We start from the raw sequence: 22,172 nt of genomic DNA, 5'->3' as shown, positions 1-22,172 counted from the left end.
GGAAGTGGAGCTGCAGGAACATGAACCTGTGCCCATTTTGGGATCCTGGCATGTGTAAGGTAAGGATTTAGCCACTGGGCCCTCTACCTTTGTTTACGCCCTTCCCTGTATCTGAGATGCTCAACACTAGCTCTACTGCTGAAAGTAATTCTTGCCCTGGTCCTCTCCTTATCATGCCCTCTAGTTTTCCCAACTGTTACATGTTTTCTCCCCATTTCACAGATCACAAGGCCTGGAGGTGGGATGGGTACCTCTTTGCTTCTCAGTGCCTACTCCACACCATTATTTCTCACCCTGCCTTAAAAACCTTCCACTTGCAATCTCTTGTCAACCAACTATAATCACTTCCACTCCTTCCGTTCTTTCTCCTCACACCATCTCCACCGCTATTGCAATAATGGTTGTGGATCTCACCTACAACCTTCCCAAACCCTTATGTATCAGTTCCAATGATCCTTTCCCAACTCAGACCTCAGACGATCTTTAATCAACACACCTCCTCACCATCCCTTCCAAGCATCACACTGACAATATTCCCTGTAAAATCCTAACTCCAGTAATCTTTTGACCCAACAGATCTGCAGTTTATCAACTGTACCATCCTCTCATTTTCCTTCAGCCTCCCGTGTCCTTACTCCCCATCTCACCCAGGTTAAGTTCATATTCAGTCACTTAAATCGCTCCCTCCCTTAATCCTAAACTTCTTACCTTCCTTCTTCTCATTCTGACAATGTTGCCTGGCTAATGTTGCTTCCTACTGAATTTCTGGGCTGTATCACCCAGGTCATATGGCTGAATGGATCTGCAAACTACGTCTGGTAACTGATACACTTTAAATTCAAGGTCAGGGACCTCAGTGAGTCCTTAATATTGTCTTAACTTTTTTTTTCCTGATTTATTTACTATTTTCTTATATGACTATTTCACACTTCTCACTTTCCAATCTTCCATCATTTTCAAATAGTCATTCCTTTAAAAGAAAAAAAATTATTTATTTCAAAGGCAGAATTACAGAGTGGTAGAGGCAGAGATCTTCCATCTACCAATTCACTCCCCAGAGGTCGATATAGCCAAGGCTGAGCAGGCCTGAGCCAGGAGCTTCTTCTGGGTCTCCTGTGTGAGTGTGGAGGCCAAAGTACCCACTGCTTTTCCAGGCCATGAGCAAGGAACTGGATCGAAGTGTGGCAGCTGGGACTCAAACTGACGCCTATATCTGAGGCTGGCACTGTAGATGGCACCTTAATCTACTATGCCACAGCACGGCTCCCGCCCCCACCTCTTCCTCATTTCCATCTGCTGATTTTGTGTCCCACTTTACTGAAAAAATAGAACCAATAAGGATTGAATTTCCACAAATTCTCACAGCAACATGTACCTAACTATGTCTGTGCCGATACTGCTTTCTCTCTTTCCTAGAACTGCCTCTGTCCCACGCAAGCTGCACCTTTCTACTTGTGGACTAGATCTCTATCAGCCACCAGCACCTCTTAGCCCTGTCCATCAAACCTTCACTCTCCATTTGATCTTTCTCAGTCTCCTAATTTCCCTATCTATAGTCAAAGAACCAAAAATCTTGCATATCTCCCTCAAGCCATCACTCACATTTCTTTTTTCTAAAAGCGAATTTTTTCATTTTCAAAATGATTTATTTATCTTCATTGGGAAAACAGAATTATAAAAAGAAGAGAGATTTTCCATCTGCTACTTCACTCCCCAAATGGCTGCAATGGCCCAAGCTGAGCCTATCAGAAGCCAGGAGCCAGGAGCTTCTGAATTTCTCACATGAATGCAGGGTTCTAAAGCTTTGGGTAATCTTCCACTGCTCTCCCAGGCCACAAGCAGGGAGTGGGATGGGAAGTGGAGCAGCTGGGACAAGAACTGGCACCCATATGGGATCTTGGCTCCTGCAAAGGGAGGATTAGTCAGTTGAGCCAACACACCCAATCCTCATTTGTTTTTTAAAGGGTTTTTCTCTTTTTGAAAGGCAGAGTTACAGACACAGAGAAGAGACGGCCAAAGTGAGAGAGATCTTCCCATTCAGTCCACTTGCCAAATGGCCATACCAACCAGGGCTGGGCCAGGCTGAGGTCAGGAGTTTCATCTGGGTCTTCCACATGCGTACAGGGGCCCAAGCATTTGAGTCATCTTTTGCTGATTTTCCCAGGTATGTTAGTGGGATTGGAAGTGGAGCAGTCAGAACTCATACGGATGCCCACATAGGATGCAGTGTGTCCCTAACCAATTATTTGACAGCACTGGCTCATTCAGCAAAACTTTTAAGAATGATTCTTTCTGGATCTGGCACGATGGTCAGTGGCTTAATCCTTACCTTGCATGTACCAGGACCCCACATAGGCACTGGTTCTAATCCTGGCTACTTCACTTCCCATCCAGCTCCCTACTTGTGGCCTGGGAAAACAAATGAGGACTGCTCAAAGCCTTGGGATCCTGCACCCATGTGCGAGACCCAGAAGACACTCCTGCCTTCAGATCCATTCAGCTCCAGCTGCTGCAGCCATCTGGAGAGTGAACCACTGGATGGAAGATCTTTCTCTCTGTAACTCCTCCTCTGCGTAAATGTGCTTTTCAATTAAAAAAAAAAAATCATCTTTTTAAAAAAAATTATTTCTGCCTGTCTCCAGGTTCTTACTTCCTTTTCACTTGCATCCACTACAGATTTCTTCACACCTGCTCTTGTATGAATCATGTATGAATTTCACACTGTCAACTACAAGCAATTTGCATTACCAATCTCTTAGACGAACTACCAGCAGCATTGGTTAGAGCTTCATGAAGTTTTCCTGTAACACCTTCTTTGTGTGGGTTCCAAGCATCATGCTCTTCTTCTAATTTTCCTTCTGCTTCAATGGCTTCTCCAAGGTTCCCCTGCTGGCTTCTCATTCCCCAAACGTTAAATATTGCGGGACCCTACATCTCAACTATATCCTCTCTGCATTTGTTCTCTTGGTGCCATCAACTGGTCTTATTTCTTTAAATACATTTATAGATAATTCTCAAATATAAATCTCTAGCCCATGACTTTTCTCTAGACATTTTGGTCTTTTCACTTAGATACCCCATACATATTTCTAATTTACTTCACCTGAAATTTACCTCTTCCAAAATAGTTTACTTTACAGTCATTTATTGTAATAAAATGGTAACTATTTCTGGTGCTCAGGGTGAGAATTTTTTTCTCGTCCTTAGCCTTTCTTCTTCCCTCAATCCTCATGCCTCTCTTGTTCTCCTCCTTTCTGTCTTCTCCCAGCAAGTCCTACTGTTCTCCAAAACACCAGTTATTTAGCATCTCCACTACTGCCATGAGGTCCAAGCCAGTACCCTGGATTATTGCAACAGCCTCCTAACTAGCATGACTGCTTCAATTTTGTTCTTCGGCCTGTTCTCATAGCTGTCAGTATGAGTCTTTCAAGTCCAACCACATCACTTTCCTCTCAAAATGATCTAATGTCTATGTTACATATCACTTAGATTTAAAGCTGAGGCCCTTCAAGTGACCTTCAAGCCCCTGCTTAATCTGGCCAAGACCATCGCTCCCTATTTCCCGGCTTCATCCGCCACCACTCTGCTCTTCATGTTAAGGATAAGCATTTTCAAATGTTACAGCCCCAAAGAGCTGGTGTTTGTTATCTAGCCCCAAAATATTTTGCATTTGTCTGCATATTCATTCACTGAAGGCCTTCATGGTACTGTTCTTTGTATAGGAATGCATATTATCTCCTCATAAGACTATGTATGTGCTCTTTAAGACCGCTGGTTAGGACAACAGATGTGACTACAAAGGAATAATATGGAGATTTTCGTTGTGTTTGAACAGTTCAGTATCTTGATTGTGGTGATGAATCTGTAATTACTTCAAGATTTAAAAAAGTAAAGTACATAAAACCAACAATCTAGCATTGGGAATGTTCACCTCACTACGTTTTCTGGACAATCTCACATGGAGGTGGGATGGGATGTTCCTTACGCATCTTACCCTGACAGCTCTGTTGAGTCTGATATCACCATGCACATCTAGAGTGTCCATCTCTTTCCTGACAAATTTCGAATCCTTTGAGTGCCAGGGAGCCCACTTCTTGAGGCCCGTCCCACGGACACACTTGTGAATGTGTACCTTGGGTCACCAGTTCAAGGATGCCAGAATGGCCCTTCGTCTCACCATTCTTTGTGCAAGCCATCTTGTAAGGGCCCAAGCTCGAAAGGAAGCTAAGGTAATACACTCTTGACCAAAAATAGGAAAAAATAAATCAAGCAGTATCAAACTATACACAACCAAACCAAACCAGTCTCACCAAGATCTTGAGACCTGTAATACCCTAGGATCTTTCTTTCCAGCTCCTCTCCAGAATCAACAACTGTTTTCTTTCTTATGTCCAAGTGTATTTCAAAACGTTCAAAGAAAACAGAATACACAAGTTTATCATGGCACCCAAAGATCCTGTGAAACCAGACATGAGGGGTTTAAAAAATTCATGAGTTCTATTTTTCCAAAAGTTCAAACCATCTTTTTTCCCCAGAAGTGTCTACTCTTCGTGAGACAATTGTTTACTAATGTGCACAAATTTACACCCATAGCTGCACAACTGATTTCATCGTACTGAGTAAACACTGCTCTGCAACTTACATTTTCACCCAATCATGTGTCTTCAAGATGAGTTCATGTAAAAATATGCTTTCTCCTTTCCTTTTATGGCAGTGTCATTGTGTGGCTGTAACAACATTTATTTAACCAGATCCATATTAAAGGTTATTAAGGACTTTTGGAAATGTTGTTAATACTATGATGATCAAAGATAGACTCTTTAAAATTACTGAGTCAAAAAGTATTCACATTTATCATTTTAATAAACTCAACTTGCCCTCCACAGATATTTACAGTACAAATTTACATTTATGCTTTTAGTGCCTAAGTGTTTCTACAATGCTTGCCATTATCATGCATTACTGAATTTTTTAATCTGTTACTATTAAGCAAGCAAAAATGCTGTTTAAGCTTGCATTATTATAATAATAAAATAATTCTCATGGAGCATTACTTTGAGAATTGTACATATATTAACTTACCTAATTCTCATAATAATCCTTTGAGGAAGATATCATTATCTCATTCTACTGGTGAGAAACTGAAGCACAGAAACTTTAAGATTACACTGCTTAGGAGACCACAAGCAAACCCAAACCATGCAGGCTCTTAGCAGGTCTACATTTTAAACAACACCGAGTTTAGCCTCCGAAAGCCGCTTTCATCGCATATAAAGCCAGTTGTATTTCTTCTGGTAGAAGCTGTATGTTTATGACCTCTACCAATTTTTCTACTAGGTATTTCATCTAATATTTATTGTTTAGTATAATCTCTTTCTGAATTAGGACAATAGTCTCTTTTTATAAGCCCTTTCGGGAAAAACTTAGCCCTGTCACGTGATCTAACTAGTCTATTCCAAATTATTTACCCAAGAGAAATGAAAACACATGTTCACAGATGGACTAATATACTGATGTTCATAGTAGCTTCATTTATAAATACAACTGTAAATAATGAATAAATGAATGATAAACAAATTTTGGCATATCTAGAAATGGAATTTAGTACACAACAAACAAAAATGAATAAATTATTAATACACACAATAAACGAAAATCAAAATGATTATCCTGGGTGACAGAAGTCACATCAAAAACGATGATTCAGGCCCAGCACCTTGGCCTAGCGGCTAAAGTCCTCACCTTGAACGTGCCAGGATCCCATATGGGTGCTGGTTCTAATCCTGGCAGCTTCATTTCCCATCCAGCTCCCTGCTTGTGGCCTGGAAAAACAGTCAAAGACACCCCAAAACCTTGGGATCCTGCACCCATGTGGGAGACCTGGAGGAAGTTCCTGGCTTATGGCTTCGGAGAAGTGCAGCACCGGCCGTTGTGGTCACTTGGGGAGTAAATCATCGGATGAAGATCTTCCTCTCTGTCTATCCTCCTCTCTCTTTATATATATATGTATATCTGACTTTGCAATAAAAATAAATCATAAACAATTCTATTCACATAAAACTCTAGGAAATGCAAAACAACCAGCAGTAACAAAACATAGACCAACGGTTATTTCCAGGCAAAGGGATGTAGGGGACATAGGGGAAGATCACAAAGAAATTTCTGGAAATGATATGTTCACTATCTTGAATATGCTAAATAGCTTCTAAGGATATATCTATGTTAAAACTTATTATATTACACTTGAAATATGTACAATTTATTATATGTTAATTATACCTCAATGAAGCTATTTTAAAATACAAGTGTACTCAATCGACAAGTGACTATTACACTATGGCTTTAGAAATTATCAATAAATGGTAGTGCTCTTGTTTAACTTCATTCACATTTATAACAAAAGAACACAAGAAATGTTATTGATTCAACTTCTAAAGAAATGTCTTCCGCTTCTTTTTTAAAGTTTTAATTCAATTTGACGAACAGTATTCTGTCAAAGCGAGGCTTAAGGCCCAGCAAAGGCAGCTTTACAGCTGTGGGCAGTATCATACAAGCAAAACAAAATGAAAAAGTGCAACGATGGGACTGAGAGGCTACACTCACAAGGGCCTCCAGGCATCCACTCACTTATATCACCACGATACACTTGGAATCTACTATGCACTGTCAGATTGCTGGAAGTTAAACAGCAAGCAATAAAATACGCTGACGATAAATACAATTTCAGAGTCTACCCTTAGTACCACTGATTGACTCTGTAGGTTAAAAGGTTATGAGGCCAGCACGATAGCTCAACTGGCTTAAATTCTTTGCCTGAGAGTGTGGGCATCCCATATGGGTGCTGATTTGTGTGCACCTGGCTCCATTTCCCATTTGCTCCCTGTCTGTGACCTGGGAAATCAGTGGAGGATGGCCTGAAGCCTTGGGACCCTGTACCTGTGTGAGAGACCTGGAAGAAGCTTCTGGCTCCTGGTTTTGGAGCTGAGCTAATGTGGTCATTTGGGGAGTGAAGCAGAGGATGGAAGATCCTTTCTTTCTCTCTATAGATCTGCTGTTCCAATCAAAAGAAATATTTTAAGAAACATAAAAAAGTTTTTACTTATATTCTATATTGTGGTACCATGCAGCATGGTGGTGAGAAGGGGGAAGGTGTGAAATGACCAGATCACTCACTCTGAAAGGGCTAACTACCAGATCCTAACAACATAAGGCATGACAGACAAAAATAATCACACTCTGCACTGAAGAGTGACTGAATGATTCATTTCCCATTAGTACATATTTAAGAGATGTAGCAACATCCGTTACTGGAATACCAGGGTTTAAGTTCAGCTCCCATTCTCAACTCCAGCTTCCTTGCTCAGGTGCGCCCTGGGAGTTAGCAGGTGATAGCTGAAGTGGTTGAGTGCCGTCTGACGCACAGGAGACCTCGACTGTGGCCTGGCCAGCCCCAGCCACGGTAAGCATTTAGGGACTAAACTAGTGAATGAGAGCTCTGTCTGTCCCTTCCTCTGTCCCCTAAGCAAGAAACATTTAAGAAATAAAAACACAAAAATGAGCAAGTAAACACATCATCTGACACAGTTCAAGGTAAAAACTTACAGCCAATACATGCATCTTCCTAGTTGTCACGTTTTTCCATTCAAGAGTTACTAAATTTCTTCAGAAATATTCTTTTAAAAAATTTTTCAATAAAATAAAAATTAGAAAACAGCAATTGACATAGAGGAGATTCTCCACATGAGGAAGTAATGAAACCAAATCAACACAACTGAAGTTATCGGTTTCACTGAAGGCAAACACGGTTCCAAGAGGAGCCCACGCTTCCCCAGTGTGAAAGCCAATCAAAACAAGACGCAACAATGCCAGCTTGATCTGAAGACACGCTAAGTCAGACGCCCAGCGGGTGTGACGAGGACTCTATGGAGAACAGAGAGCGTAGAGGAGGCAGCTGGCGACTGCAAGCTAATTTCATCCATGGTTTAATTAGACATCATCTATATTTCTCAAACATTTTAAAGCACATTTTTTTTTTCACTAAAGTTGTTGTGCTTATATTAAAACGATGAAGTAAAAAGTATACCAGTGGCACTGTTAATGCATTTACTGGAATTTATAACTTGATTTTTATTTCTTATGAGAAACTTTCTTTTGAAATAAACATTCTAAATATCTGCTACCTTGGAGGCTGATCAAAAAGCTAATCAGACCATGTACAGAAAGGCAATAAAAGGGATATTCAGACATGGTAGTGTTAACAATGTCAGGATGAAATCAAACTTTTTCGTTTATTTTCCAAATTTAAGTGGATACACTGCTAATATTTGTAAATCTTATAAATATATTGCATGATGACAAAACACAAAGTACACTGGAGACAGAAGCAGAAACTAAAACACTTGGAAGTTCTACACTAGACTTTATGCTACTAACTGACATCCAACCGCCGTCTCTCTATAAATACTTCTCAAGCTCCCACACAAGTCCTCAGGAGGCATATAATCCTGTCCTCTTTTGGCGGGGGAGGGGGAGAATTCCATATTGTAAAACAATCAGTAAACTCACAACAGGCTATGGTATGATGCTCCAAATACATCAAACTTTTTTTTAAAGATATATTTATTTTTATTGGAAAGGCTGATACACAGAGAGGAGGAGAGACAGAGATGAAGTTCTTCTGTCCGTTGATTTACTCCCCAAGTGACCGCAAAGGCTGGAGCTAAGTCAATCTGAAGGCAGGAACCAAGAACTTCTTTCAGGTGCAGGGTTCCAAGCTTTAGGCCATCCTCAACTGCTTTCCCAGATCACAAGCAGGGAGCTGGATTAGAACCAGTGCCCATATGGGATCCTGGTGCGTTCAAGGCGAGAACTTTAGCTGCTAGGCTACTACTGTGCCTGGCCCTCATCAAACTTTTTAAAAAGTCAGGGAAAAACAGTTACAGAGGGAACTGCAATGACTTTAAGAGATGGGAGAAAGTACTAAGAGCTTTAAAGGGACTAGGCCCTAAAGATCTACAAGTATTGTAAGTTAATAAAAAAAAAAAAAAGTAAAAACAAACAAAAACGAAACCAAAATGTTTTTAATAAAATGTAGTACTCTTAATATAAAGGTGAAACCCTCTCCCTAAAAAAGCTCTCCTGGTTGGAGCTGGCGTTGACTGGCCCAGGTCCTGGGGCCTGCCTGCATGGTGGGTGCTGGGTGCTGGGTGCCGGTGCCGGGTTCATGAGCCCAGGGGCAGGGGATCCGGTAGGGCTCGGGTTGCCTAGTCCTGGTTCTTAGACCTGCCTATAAGTTAAAATGGCGGAGCAGTGGGCACAGATCCTGATGCACATGGAGAATATTGCCGTCCTGTTGGTACCACAGCAGAGGAGAACCAGAGCAAACTGGACAACTACCCCAGCAAACAGTGAGAGCAACAATCTGGGCGAATGGAGACTTGAGGTCGACTATGTCAGCCAGTGGACACTGGGAGGGCTGCCTCATCCCCGAGTCAGTGAAATCGACAGCATTTCAGAACTATCCAAACCATTTGCTCAGAACCCTTAGAACATGCACCACATCGGGGCCCTGGGTTGATACCAGGTGGCGGTTCCCCGTCCCTGAGTACTGGGACATCTGGGAGGCTGGATGTGGCTTCTCCCTTTATCTCTCCCCTTCCCCCAGAGTCAAGAAGAAATAGCAAATTTGGAAATAATGATTTCACCCACTTTTACCTAATCCTTGATCCTTCCCACCCTAACCAAACATGTAATTATCATCAAAAATAAAATTTTTTTTTTAAAAAAAGCTCTGTCTTGTTTAAGTGACAGTGAATGAAATAACCTGTTTCACTTTGCATTTCAAGAGTGTAATCATTTAACTACCCTTTGACACATTTTTAAAGAAGTATGCATGAGAGATAAACATTAAATACACAAAGTATTTGAATTTCTTATGTATTTTGTTTATTTATGTGTTTATTTGAGAGGCAAACAGGCAGAGCTCCCATCAAATTGCTTGCAACCGCTGAAGTCAAAGCTGGGAGACTCAATCCAGGTCTCTCCCAAATACCAGAGCCAGCAACATGGCTTCCTTAGGGTCTGCACCAGCAGGAGAGGGGAATCAAGAGCTGGTGCGCAGAACTGAACAGAGGTGCTGCAATGCACGAGACAGGTGTCTTTACTGAGCTGCTGCTGCTATTGTGTGCTTGTTATTAGAAAGGTAGAGCATAAATGAGGTCAAGGAGTAGAAGGAAATGGAAGGAGGGAGAGAGAGAAGAAGGGAAGAGACAGAAGAAAGGGGGAGGCAGGGAGAAAAAGAAACCGCGAGCAGAATGGTTTCCCCACCTGCTGGTTCACTCCTCAAACACCCACAAAGCCAAGACCCAGCCAGGACAAAATCAGGAGCACCAAATCCCCCAGGTCTCCGGGAAGTTGGCAGGGACCTAACTGCTCAAACCATCACCCGCTGCCTCCCAGCAACCTCAAGGGGAATTCACATTTCCCTTCTTCTAACGCCATGTGTTCCTAGCTCCAGCCTAAGTTTAATTTTTCTTTCACAGGCCACTCTTTCATTTGCTTCACAGAATCCCAGGTCTAAGTCAGGAAGAATTCCTAAGACAATTCAAGTAGCCAATTGGAAACGTATTACCATGCAGCCCACTTAAGTCCTCTCTTTCAAGCTGAACAACCTCAAATGTTTCAATTACTGTGCAAGTATGTTTCAAGATACTGCTTCATCCTGAATAGTCCCCTCTGAGTACATTAAATGTCTTCCATAAAATGTGGCAAACAGAACAACAATAATAAAAACAAAAAACCCTGCTAACCTACAAGTACAGCTGCAAAGAAAAACCACCTGGTCTTTTGGACAAAATGCTTCTAAACAATGTAACTTAGGGGCAGTGCTATAGCACAGCAAGTAAAACTGGCTGGAGTCCCAGACTATCTACATTCCATCCAGCTCCCTGCTAATGGCCTGGGGAAAAAATCCCTTCCATTTCATGGGAGACCTGCATGAAACTCGGGACACCTGCCTTCACTCAGCCTGACTTAGCTCTGGCTGTCGGCAATATTTAGGGAGTGAGCCAGTGAAGAGTGAGTGCGAGTGAGTCCTCTCTCTAGATGTTTACTTTACAAGAAAGTAAGTGTTAGTGAGACAGAGAAAGAGACAGAGACAGAAGAGACACAGATCTTTCAATCGTTGGTTCTTTCTCCCAAATGGCCCCAACAGCTATAGCTGATCTGAAGCCAGGAGCTTCTTCTGGGTCTCTCATGTGGATGCAGGAGCCCAGGGACCTGGGTCATCCCCCACTGCCTTCCCAGGTCATTAGCAGGGAGCTACATCAGAAGCAGAAAAATGAAAAACAAACTGCTACCCACATGGGAGGCCAGACGCCAATGCTTCAGGTTAGCTTGCTTATACCACTGCACTGGCCCCTTTCCTCCCTCTCAGCTTTCAAACAAATACATACTTTAAAAAACACAATTTAAGTGAGTTCTCACTCACTTCTGGTTAGCTGTAATAGCACTACTAACTGACCAACTTCAAGTAAGGGGGGTACAACTCAGGCAGGGTCAACCTTCTTTCTGCAGTAACAGAAAGGTCAACCAACCAAGCACGACACACCTGCCTGCTGCTGGCTTGACAAGCCTCCACCCTGCAGTCGTGAGACTTTAAAACACAGTCCATTACAAGGTTGGCCTGCTCTACACACCAAATATGAATTTTTAAAAAGATGTATTTTTATTGGAAAGGCAGATTAACAGAGACAGAAAAGATTTTCCATCTGCTGGCTCACTTCCCAAGAAGTGCAAAGGCTGGAGCTGAGCCAATCTGAAGTCAGGAGCCAGGAGCCTCTTCCAGGTCTCCCACATGGGTGCAGGGTCCCAAGGCTTTGGGCCGTCTTCTACTGCTTCCTCAGGCCACAAACAGGGAGCTGGATGTGAAGTGGAACAGCTGGGACACAAACTGGCACCCATATGGGATCCTGGTGCATGCAAAGTAAGGATTTAACCACTGAGCCACAATGCTGGGCTCCAATTATGAAATACTTATAACACATGCTTTCTTAAATATAACCGGTGCTCGATCATTATAAATAAAGAAGTAGTGATGGGTAAGGATCTTGAGTCTGTAAATTAAACAGCACTTCCACAACATTTTGAGAGTCGCTGATAAAAATCTTACAGAGGACAATGGGGAAGATAGCATCTTAAGGCACACCAATAAGAATATACTGCAGTTTAATATCACTTCACACCAAGCTTTTAATACGGCCTTTTAATCAATTACACATGTATCTACCTATATCACAAGCAGTTGTCAAATGTTCTGTGTGTAACCTTGAGGGTTCTTTTCCTCACCTGTAGAAGAAATGGTAAATGAGCAATCTAGGTAAAGCATTTAACCAGCGTCCAGTACATAATCAAACACCCAACAAATGGAACTTGAACTCTAGATATCCATTATGGCCAGAGCATCACTCAGGCTGCCAACGGCTTACCCTACGAGAAAAGAAGTGACGCTAAGGACAACGACTCGCTCTTTGTGAACTCATGCTAGCTCCTACGGATACGTGCCTTTCTTCTTTTTTGAAATGAGAACCAGCCGAAATGTGCTGAACAGGGTCCGAGGATTCATTCCAGGAATGGTATCCAGCTTAGCAGTCTACTATTATCTCCAACCTTTACTTGTTCTCCAACACCATACATGCTTAAATAGCTAAAACACACAGATCATGTATAAAAGTACACAGATGTTCAGAAAAAGGTGTACTGAATTCCATTCTTGAAAATAAGGATAAATATCTTTGCTTTGACTACCACATCACGGTTATACAGGCTGTTAACCTTTAGGGGTCTAATAAATGACACACTGGAATTCTCTTAAGAAAATCCATATGATCTCTTCTCTGGCAGATTCTTCAAATTCCCTTAAGTACTACCAACCACCATGAGACACAGATTGTTTCAGCAACCTTCACTCAGTTAAAAACGATCTCAAACAGAAGACATGAAATCAGTAAGCTCTCTAGTAATCCCCCGACTTATCCCAGGCCACACAATGAGGGGGTATTCAGTAAACAATATTCAACTCAAAATTTCACTTTTGGGTATAAGGGCCTTAAAATGAATCTTTTGGAAACTAAATATCTTCTCCCTTAAATTACTAGAGCTCTGTAGAATCCAATTAACACCCCTGCTCCTTCTGCTGAAACCACTTATTTAAGTCACATTCAAGTCAAGCTCCAAAAGACTTCTGAAAAATGAGACAAAGCACTACCACACTACTAGCATAGAAGACTTTCAAAAATACACATATTTTGAAGACATGTTTATATTAAGGCTGGCTAACTGTTAGGCAAATAAAAGTTTAGTAAAACGATTAATTTTATTTGCAATTCTTTTAAGCTTGAACGATCATTTATTGAGCCAAAAAGTCATGAAAATTTTGTTGAAAGTGAATTTGTCAAGTAATGAAATCCTAAAATAAAGTTATCTTTCCCTTAAATGTGTTCCAAAATACCTCCCAACAGCTTTTGTATTTTAGAATTCAGGTATTAACTATTTAATTGTCAAGAACTTGGCTTTCCTTTTTGGAACAGTGCTACAGAAGCAGTACAAGTGCTATTGTCAAAGAATTGATCCAATAATACAAAGAGCTAAGGCCGCTTGTCTTATGGAAAACGACTGCCAAATGTCACCAGACCCTGCTTTTTGTCCTTCTGGGCCAGGAGCCAGATACTAATCATGCTCAGACTCCTTCTAATTCTGAGTACACGGGATGGTGCACAACGCCACATCTAAACCAGACAGTGCTTTAATGAATGTTCTCCATAATTCGTGCCGCACGCTTGTACACACGTATACACACACTTCTGGCTCTCTGTATCTGCTGGTTCCACAGCCATGGATTCAATCTCAAATTGAAAATATCCAGGAAAAGAAAAACTGTACTGACCAAGTACAGAAGTTTATTCTTGTCATTATTTCCTTAATGATACAGTCTAATGACTGCTTATACAGCCCTGTATCATCATAAGCTATCAAGGATGATTTACAACATAAAAAAGGATGTATGTATGTTACAAGCAAATACTACGCCATTTTAGCTAAGGCAGAGCTTCTTATCAGCAGGGGATCCTGGACCCAGCTCCTGGAGGGTACTAACAGATGACTGTACAGACATGATCTATGGTGTCTTTACAAATAGGTCTAAGAAGTTGATGCTAATGGTTTGCATCTGAAAAAATGATTTGGGTCTTTGAATTTGGTATGTCTTTGCAAAACTTCAAATATTAATTTATTAAAAGAAAAAGACCAGAGTAACATTAACTTCAGTTAAAATATGTCCTCTTGAATGCATGAAACATTCTTTTAAGGATATTTTGTTGTAGATACTTTAGTATTTCTATAACTTAAAACATTCAACTTCATTTATAATCAAAGAAATACAAATGAGGATCATCTGCCTGCCCTTTTGCTTATCTTTAGCCTATCACAAAGTTGTTGTTTTTTTTTTAACTTAATATTGGCATCTAAATGAAAGATCTTTCCAGAGAGCTCCAATGTGAAATCTGTCTCTTCTTTCAAACCTATAAATCAGGGGCTGGGGGCTGAAAATGTATGAGCAAAGGCCTCAAGAGAAGTGCCTCCTTCTAGGTGAACCACCCTCTGTACCACAGAGGAGATGACGCTGATGACGCTCCAAGCACCTAAGCCCCTTCAGTCTGCCGACCCAGACACAGCCTGAGAGCTCAGGTCCTTGTCGGTGAATTACAGTGTATGTGGGTGGCGGGACGAGCGGCAACTAGTAGGTTGACTGATACTTGAAGTTAACTCTTAGGTACCTAGCCAAGAAACACATGAAAAAACAAACAAAACACCCTACCATGGAAAGTTTCTTCTATTCTGTGCTTGCCAGAAAGGAAAGAAAAGAAAAGCTAACAGGGTTAGGTCAGATGACCTTTAAGTTCCTGCTCTTTTTAAGGTTCCACTGTTTCATTCACTCAACATAAATTCGAATAGCTACTCTATAAAAGAAAGGGACAGAAGGTCAGAGATACATTATCAAATAAAATGGGTAAAAACCTATGCTTTCGTAAGTTCTTCTGCTTTTTAGAAGGGGTGGAAAATAAAAATGTAGAGTATGTTGGCTAGAAACAAGTGCCCAAGGCAAGCACACAAGCAAGCACGAGGGACGGAAGGTGAAGGGGAAAAGGACAGTACAAGCCAAGCAGAAAGGGGGAGACTTTAACTAAAACCCTAAAGAAGCAAAAGGCTGAGAAATCTGAGTATCTGGAAAAACACGTTCCAGACATTTCGACATAATGAGGAGGTCACTGTTGCCTGAAAGGAAGTGAGCAGGAATGAGCTAAGTAAAAGAGTCAAAGTGAGGCTAAATGAGAGACAGAATCGCTTCTCAGCCTTTGGGCAACCATCAAGTGTAGTACAACAGAGACAGAGATCTCACCCGCCTTCCACACCACTCCAATCTTTCATTTAAAGACAAATGTAACTTGAGTCTTTCCACACAGGCGCTTCTCTAACTACCTGCCCATCCTGCACTTAAGCTCATTTTCTCTTGCACAACTCTAGCTGGCTCACTTACAGCAGCTTCATATACACATATATACCCACTCGCATTAGTTGATCCACGATTGGTACTTGCATGATTATAGGTTAAGTTAATATTAACTCAGCAAATATATGATCAAATAAACTGTGGAACTTAAAAAAAAAAGTGGGGGGGAATCAGGGAACTAAAGGATTGAAGGCACTGGGGAGTCTGTCCATGTCATTCAAGGTCAGGACTGACTCTGAATCATGTCCTTAACACTCTCAGATCCTCAACATCACTTTTCTAAAAAGGCATTCCGGTGTTTCAATGACTTTTTTCCTATGGGTAAAAGCAGGCACCTAGCCTTCCTTTCTAACAGCAGCTTTGTAGCTACTATTCACAACGGCAGCTACAGTTTACAAGTACTTTAGCAGTCACAGACCAACCAGCTTGTGATATCGAGTCACTCTTGCACCTGACAGCCTCAACTGCTAAATGAGGACCTCGATTAAACAATCCCTAAAGTCCAATCAATCGCAAATTCTCCATTTTTGATTTTCTTAAAAGGACTGAAAGCACAAACATTACAACCTGAAAATGAATTAAAACATGTTAACAACTTTAACAGTGAATAAGCGGTCACACTCAGGTAACAGTGGGTTAGGAAAAATAAAGACTCGGAGTCTATCACACCATCTTGGGCCGCAACGCAGTAAAATAAGGAGCCTGACCCCGAGCAAATGATGAAAATCAATAACTTAATAATTTCAGGACTTGCTGGAAAAATTAAAGGCAATGCACTTAAAAACCTGAACACATTACAACTATCCTTTCCCAAATAACTACCAGCCCACCGATGCCTGAGACCCTCCCAGCAACCTGATGGAGGAGGATAAGCGGCTGCCTCAACATTATCAACAGAGTAACCCTTCACTCCTAGAGGGCAGAAAGTCTCATTTCTTAAAAATGAGGCCAAGAACTACAATATTCGCTTGTGGTCACAGGGGCAAAGAGTAAGACAATTTAGAAACTCTAAAATTTTTAGGAAAATACCATGTGACTGAGCTTTGAGGTTAATGCACTTTAGACACTAAAACACATTAATCTTGGTACAGACATGAATGAGGATCAATTACAACGAAGGAAGCAATGGAGATTCAAAAAGTAGTGAGGCCGGGCCCGGCGCGGTGGCCCAAGTGGTCCCATATGGGCGCCGGTTCTAATCCCGGCAGCCCCGCTTCCCTTCCAGCTCCCTGCCTGTGGCCCAGGAAAGCAGTTGGGGACGGCCCAAAGCTTTAGGACCCTGCACCCGCGTGGGAGACCCGGAAGAGGCTCCTGGCTTCGGATCGGCATAGCATCGGCCGTTGCGGCTCACTTGGAGAGTGAATCATCGGACGGAGGATCTTCCTCTCTGTCTCTCCTCTCTGTATATCCGCCTTTCCAATAAAAAAAAAAACAATAATAATAAAAATAAATCTTTAAAAAAAAAAGTAGTGAGGCCAACATAAACCTGCCTCTGAGCCCAAGAGGGAGGAACACAAATAATCAACACAACATGAGTGAAGTCAATATGGTGAGAGCCCTGTGGTGGAGAAGAGAGGGAGGATCAGAGGACACGCACGGCTACAAAGCTGCTGGTGCTGCTGGCAAGGGGAGAGCAGGAAGGGCATCTGGAGGGAGGACATCCGAACACCTGCAGAGCCTCCAAGGCAGGCGGCAGGGACACTCACTGTGCCCGCTGGGGCCCACACCCACCGAGGCAGGTGGCAGGGACACTCACTGTGCCCGCTGGGGCCCACACCCACCGAGGCAGGCGGCAGGGACGCTCACTGTGCCCCGGGGGGGCCCAGACTCACCACAGCGGGCGGCAGGGATGCTCACTGTGCCCGCTGGGGCCCACACCCACCGAGGGGAAGAAGTAGATGAGTAAGAGGATGGAAGATCTTGCATGGATAAAAAGGCAGGCAAGGAGTCTGAGTCTCAAGAAGGAAACAACAAATGGGTCTACATTTTCGAAAAATCACCTTCATGGTAGTACAAGGATGATGAGCAGGAGTTAAGTTCGGAGGCAGCTGCGAGAGACCTCACGGAATCCCAAGTTCAATAAGGACACGGAATGATGCTGCAGATACTCGTGACACAACCAGGGATCAACAGTCAACAAGAATAATGAGAAGTTATTATTACAGAGCTAAACTATTCAAGGACACTATTCACCTTCACAAACATATATTCTAGAGCTGCATATTTCCCATGAATCTTTTAAAAAGGTTTCTAAAATTAGCTGTGATATGTAAAAGTTACTTAGGACTAGTCAGGTAAATCCTGAGAAGGAGCCACGCTTCCGTGATCTGTACCTTTATGTTTATATGATAGTGCAGGTCTACAACATAAAAATCAACACAGTACAAACTTGGGTAAGGGGCTGGTATTGATTACTACCAGGAGTGTCTTCTGTTTTAGTTTTGTATTGATTGTATATATGGAAAATGAAAATGAGAGACTCGTAGATAATTCAAGGTCACTCTACGAGCAGCAAAATGAAGACTGGAATCCATGTCTTATGACTTCCTTTTCAGAAATTGCTTTAGTATATCACATTTATGAGTTTAGAATTCTGAATAATAATTCAAAGGACACTTTGGTACTATCATTTTCAGCAGTGTAATGAAGAAACTATAAAACTAGTTTTATGGTTCATGTATCTCACAAGAAAAACATATCTATTAGATGTGAAGGTTTCCTTGAAGAATGCCTGTTCCTCCACCACAAGCACACACACACACTAAAGTTAGGGTTGTAAGGTTACATTATCTTTGTATAAATACTCCTCATGCTTTCCACACACACAGGGTTGTAAGTTGTATTATCTCTGTGTAATTAAATACTCCTCATCCTTAGCATGTTGTAAGAGTTGTCTTTGTCTTTTCTTACATTATTGCACTTCTCACTCCACTTTGTGTCCTTATAGCTTTTCGATACTTGAAATACCTTTCTCCTCTATTAGGACACACAGGTAGAAGTGGCAACACTGTTGGCCTAGCCAGGTGGCCTAGTGGCTAAAGTCCTTGCCTCCCACGTGCCAGGATCCCATAGGAGTGCCAGTTCATGTCCCAGTGAACCCACTTCCCATCCAGCTCCCTGCCTGTGGCCTGGGAAGGCAGTTGAGGACAGCCCAAAGCCTTGGGACCCTGCACCCATGTGGGAGACCCAGAGGAAGTTCCTGGCTCCTGACTTTGAATCAGCGCAGTACAGGCTGTTGCTGCCACTTGGGAAGTGAAACAGCAGATGCAAGATCTTCCTCTGTCTCTCCTCCTCTCTGTATATCTGACTTTCCAATGGGGGGGGGAAGCGACAATACTGTCAAAAAGCCTGACTAATACATTTCACAAATTTCGACAGTGATCAAAGCATTATTTCTGGACTCCTCTATTTAGAGTTGAGTCACTCAGCGGACTGAAGTAGACTCAAGTAAAATATATTTTAAATACATATGTATGTACACACACACACACACACACACAGCTGTCTCTTGTTCCTCTGCATCCTTCCTGAAGGATTTCCCAACCCAAAGAACGGGAATGGGAATCCTTACACACAAGCCTCTTCAGAGCCAAAACAGAGTTAACACCCAAACTCAACTCTCTATAGCTTAAGCTTCCTTAATTTGGCTGGCAGAGTACTAACTTACTCGGTTTCTGGTTACTGTAACAAACTTTAAAGATATTGTCATTTGGGAATTATAAAATAAGAGTGTTAAACTCCACGTGCCCTGGATATTTCTTCCTGCGTGGCATCATAATTTCTCTGCATTGGCTTCACACTTGCCTTCCTCCCCCTCTTGAAGCACCTGTCACATGTGAGCTGGGACCATATTCCTCCAGCCTCTAGGCACCTAATAGGTAAGCACTAGCTGATTCATTATTTTACACTTATTAAAAATCAAGAAAGCTGTTTTTTTTTAAGGGGGGGCAAAAAAAAGTCTAAAAGGAATTTAGCTGATCACTTCTCTTAAAAAGAGTGGGGGAGGGGAGAAGATTCCACCAGAAGATTCCAATCAAATTACCTGCACAACTGATCAATTATGACAGCTGAGAGGGCCAATGCGGTATTTTGGTTTGCACAGCATCAACAAAAACAGCCCTCCCCAAGGGTCAAATACTGACATCCCCTTGCTTTTAAAAATGACCACAAAATCATAAAGTACAGTATTCCTAATCCCTTTGATTCTAAAAGCAAAGGAAATGTCATTAAAAAAAAAAAACCTGTCACACACACAAAAAGACTGTGGCAGATAAAATTCTATGCTTTAGCACACCCAAATCTGTGTGTTTCCGCAGGTTACAGAACTGTCAGACAAGAGCAGCCCAGACTTTCAGGCCCACACAGTATTTCAAAACCACAAACACACACAGGTAGCTTGCGAAATTCAACGAAAGTTCCAGCTAGTGACCAAGAACTCAAGATTAACTAACATGCCTCTACAGCAACACTGTGGAACCGCATGAGCCATGCCTACAGGTCGCCAATAAGGTTTCTGCTTTGGGACTTCACAAATTCCAGTTTTTTTCTTTTGGGGGAAGGAGGGGAGGCTGTACTTGGAGCCATGCCTCTGCATTGAAGCCCGAGCCCACTGCCTGCGCTACAGGACTTTCCAAGACTTCAGGACGGAGCTGAGGACGCTGGATCTGCAAAGCAGCTCACCCAGGAAGGCAAGTCCAAGCCGCACAGCGTCCCCGCCCTCAGCAGCTTCCAGTTGCACAGGAGTTGTGCCCACGCTGCACCTGCGGGCACCACCTCCTACACAACGCACAGACCGCGTGTCCACCCACCGCGCCGCCACTCTCGGCTTCCCAGAGCACCAGCGAGCCCTGCGCGCCCCCACAGGGATCCCGGGGCAGCGGAAAGAAAACTGCAGGAACAAACCCACTCACTGTTTTCTCCAGCTAGGCAACAACAAGGATCACTCCTCCAACTGAGCGCTGAGTCCACCTCTTTTAGAGAGACCTGACCCAAACCGCTCCAGGATGCCCCAGCCCTGCCCAGTGACCATAGAGCCGCCACCCACCCCGAGGGGATCGCTTGGGAGTGTCCCTCGCTAAGTCGCTCCAGAAAAGACCAGAGACAAGGCCAAGTTACAGCCCCGCTCAGGGGGCAGCAGCAGAGCAGATACCCCCCAAAAGATGCCGGCCTCCGCCCCCAGCCGCCCCTGCCCTGCAGAACCAACACCTCGCCCTCTCACCCCTAGATAAACAGAACCTGTGCCCGAAACCCGGGGACACCGCTGCGCTTCTTCAGCGCACGACTGCGAAACTGAAGCCCACCTCGGCTCAAAGGAGCCCAAGACCCCCACTCACACCCGGAACCCTGTAAACTGCATCTTGTAGCCCTCCCTCTCCCCCAAGAGCCCGGGACCTCTGCAAAATGAACCCCTGTCCCGGAATCCGGCTACCACCCACCACTAAGAACCTCAAACCCCTATAAATCTTCCTCGATTCCTAAGACCCTCTTTGCCGCCACCCACACCCCGCGCCGGAAGAACCCCAGGATCCCACCCCCAGTAAACCGCCCCCTCACCACGGGCGCGCCCTGGCAGCCGCCCCACCGCACCGCCTCCCCGACCCCCGCGCTCCCCGGCTCCGCCGGGCTTCGCGCCCACCAGACAGCGCCGCGCAGTCCCCGGAGCCGCCCCCGTCGGGAGCCCGCCCGGAGCCCGCCCGGCTGGCGGCTCGGCGTCCCGGCTCCCCACACACACACGCGATCCGGCCGTTCCTCACCTGGGCAGCGTCGGAGGGCGAGCGGACCGGGGAGCCCTGAGGACGGCGAGCGGGCGGCAGGGACGCGACGGCCCAGGCCTGCGCTGCCGCAGCTCCGCGCTCTTCGCAAGGAAGCGCCGCTGTGAGGAGCGCCCTCCCGCTCCGCGCGCAGCCGGGAGACCAAGCCGCCGCCGTGCCCGCCGCTCTTCCCGCGAGATCCCAGCCGCGGCGAGCGACGGCCCCGGCAGCCAGTGGGCGGCGGCGCGACAGGCGGGACTCGGGGCCGACTGCCGCCAATGGCAGAGGGCGGAGGGCGCTTCGTCCCGCCCCTTCCCCGCCCTTACCGGCAGAGGTACAAGTGACCTGAGGTAGTCCGAGGCCGCGGGCGCTCGCGCTGAGCTGGCGAGGTGGAAGTGGCTGGGCGAGTGCCTGCTCCTGCTCGGCCGCCGTACAGGGATCCAGTGGACCTGAGGAGGGAAGCCGACTCCCTCACCTTTGCAAATTGAGGCTCCGTTGCCCTTGGTTACAGCGCATCCTGAGGTGCACCGGGCGCGTCCGAGGCTGGGAGAACGCCGCCCCTCCACCCCACCCCCGTCGGCCTCTCCGCTCTCTCCACTTCCAACAGGGCGCCATTGTTAAGATGCTCATGTTCCCCAGCCCGGGACATTGACTCTGACAAAAGGCTGTCTTCGGATTCATGTCTTTATTCCTCATACTTAAAAAAAAAAAAACCTTCCAGGTAAGTAAGGAGGTGGATGTCGCTCCAATCAACAGCATAGCAAATTCCCAAATCCCACAAAAAGTCCTATCGCTGCAGCACCCAGTGCTCTGGGGGTTTGGCACAGGCGGGGCGCTGAATCAGTGTGAAAGGAAGG

General features: G+C 44.1%; 1 protein-coding gene across 1 annotated transcript in view; it reads right to left on the bottom strand.

The window, feature by feature from the left end:
* Positions 1–21,471, bottom strand: part of GLCE (glucuronic acid epimerase) — a 91,189-nt gene extending 69,718 nt beyond the window's left edge. Inside the window, exon 1 of the mRNA XM_040970170.1 lies at positions 21,319–21,471. The gene's annotated coding sequence lies outside the window, so the exon portion shown is untranslated. The remainder of the gene's footprint in view (positions 1–21,318) is intronic.
* Positions 21,472–22,172: the final 701 nt, after the last annotated feature.

This window comes from Ochotona curzoniae, unplaced genomic scaffold (assembly GCF_017591425.1).
Source record: "Ochotona curzoniae isolate NIBS_2020 unplaced genomic scaffold, NIBS_Ocur_1.0 scaffold_4701, whole genome shotgun sequence".
Taxonomy (NCBI): Eukaryota; Metazoa; Chordata; class Mammalia; order Lagomorpha; family Ochotonidae; genus Ochotona; species Ochotona curzoniae.
Note: the sequence above shows the minus strand (reverse complement) of the source record. Positions and strands in the feature narration are given on the sequence as shown.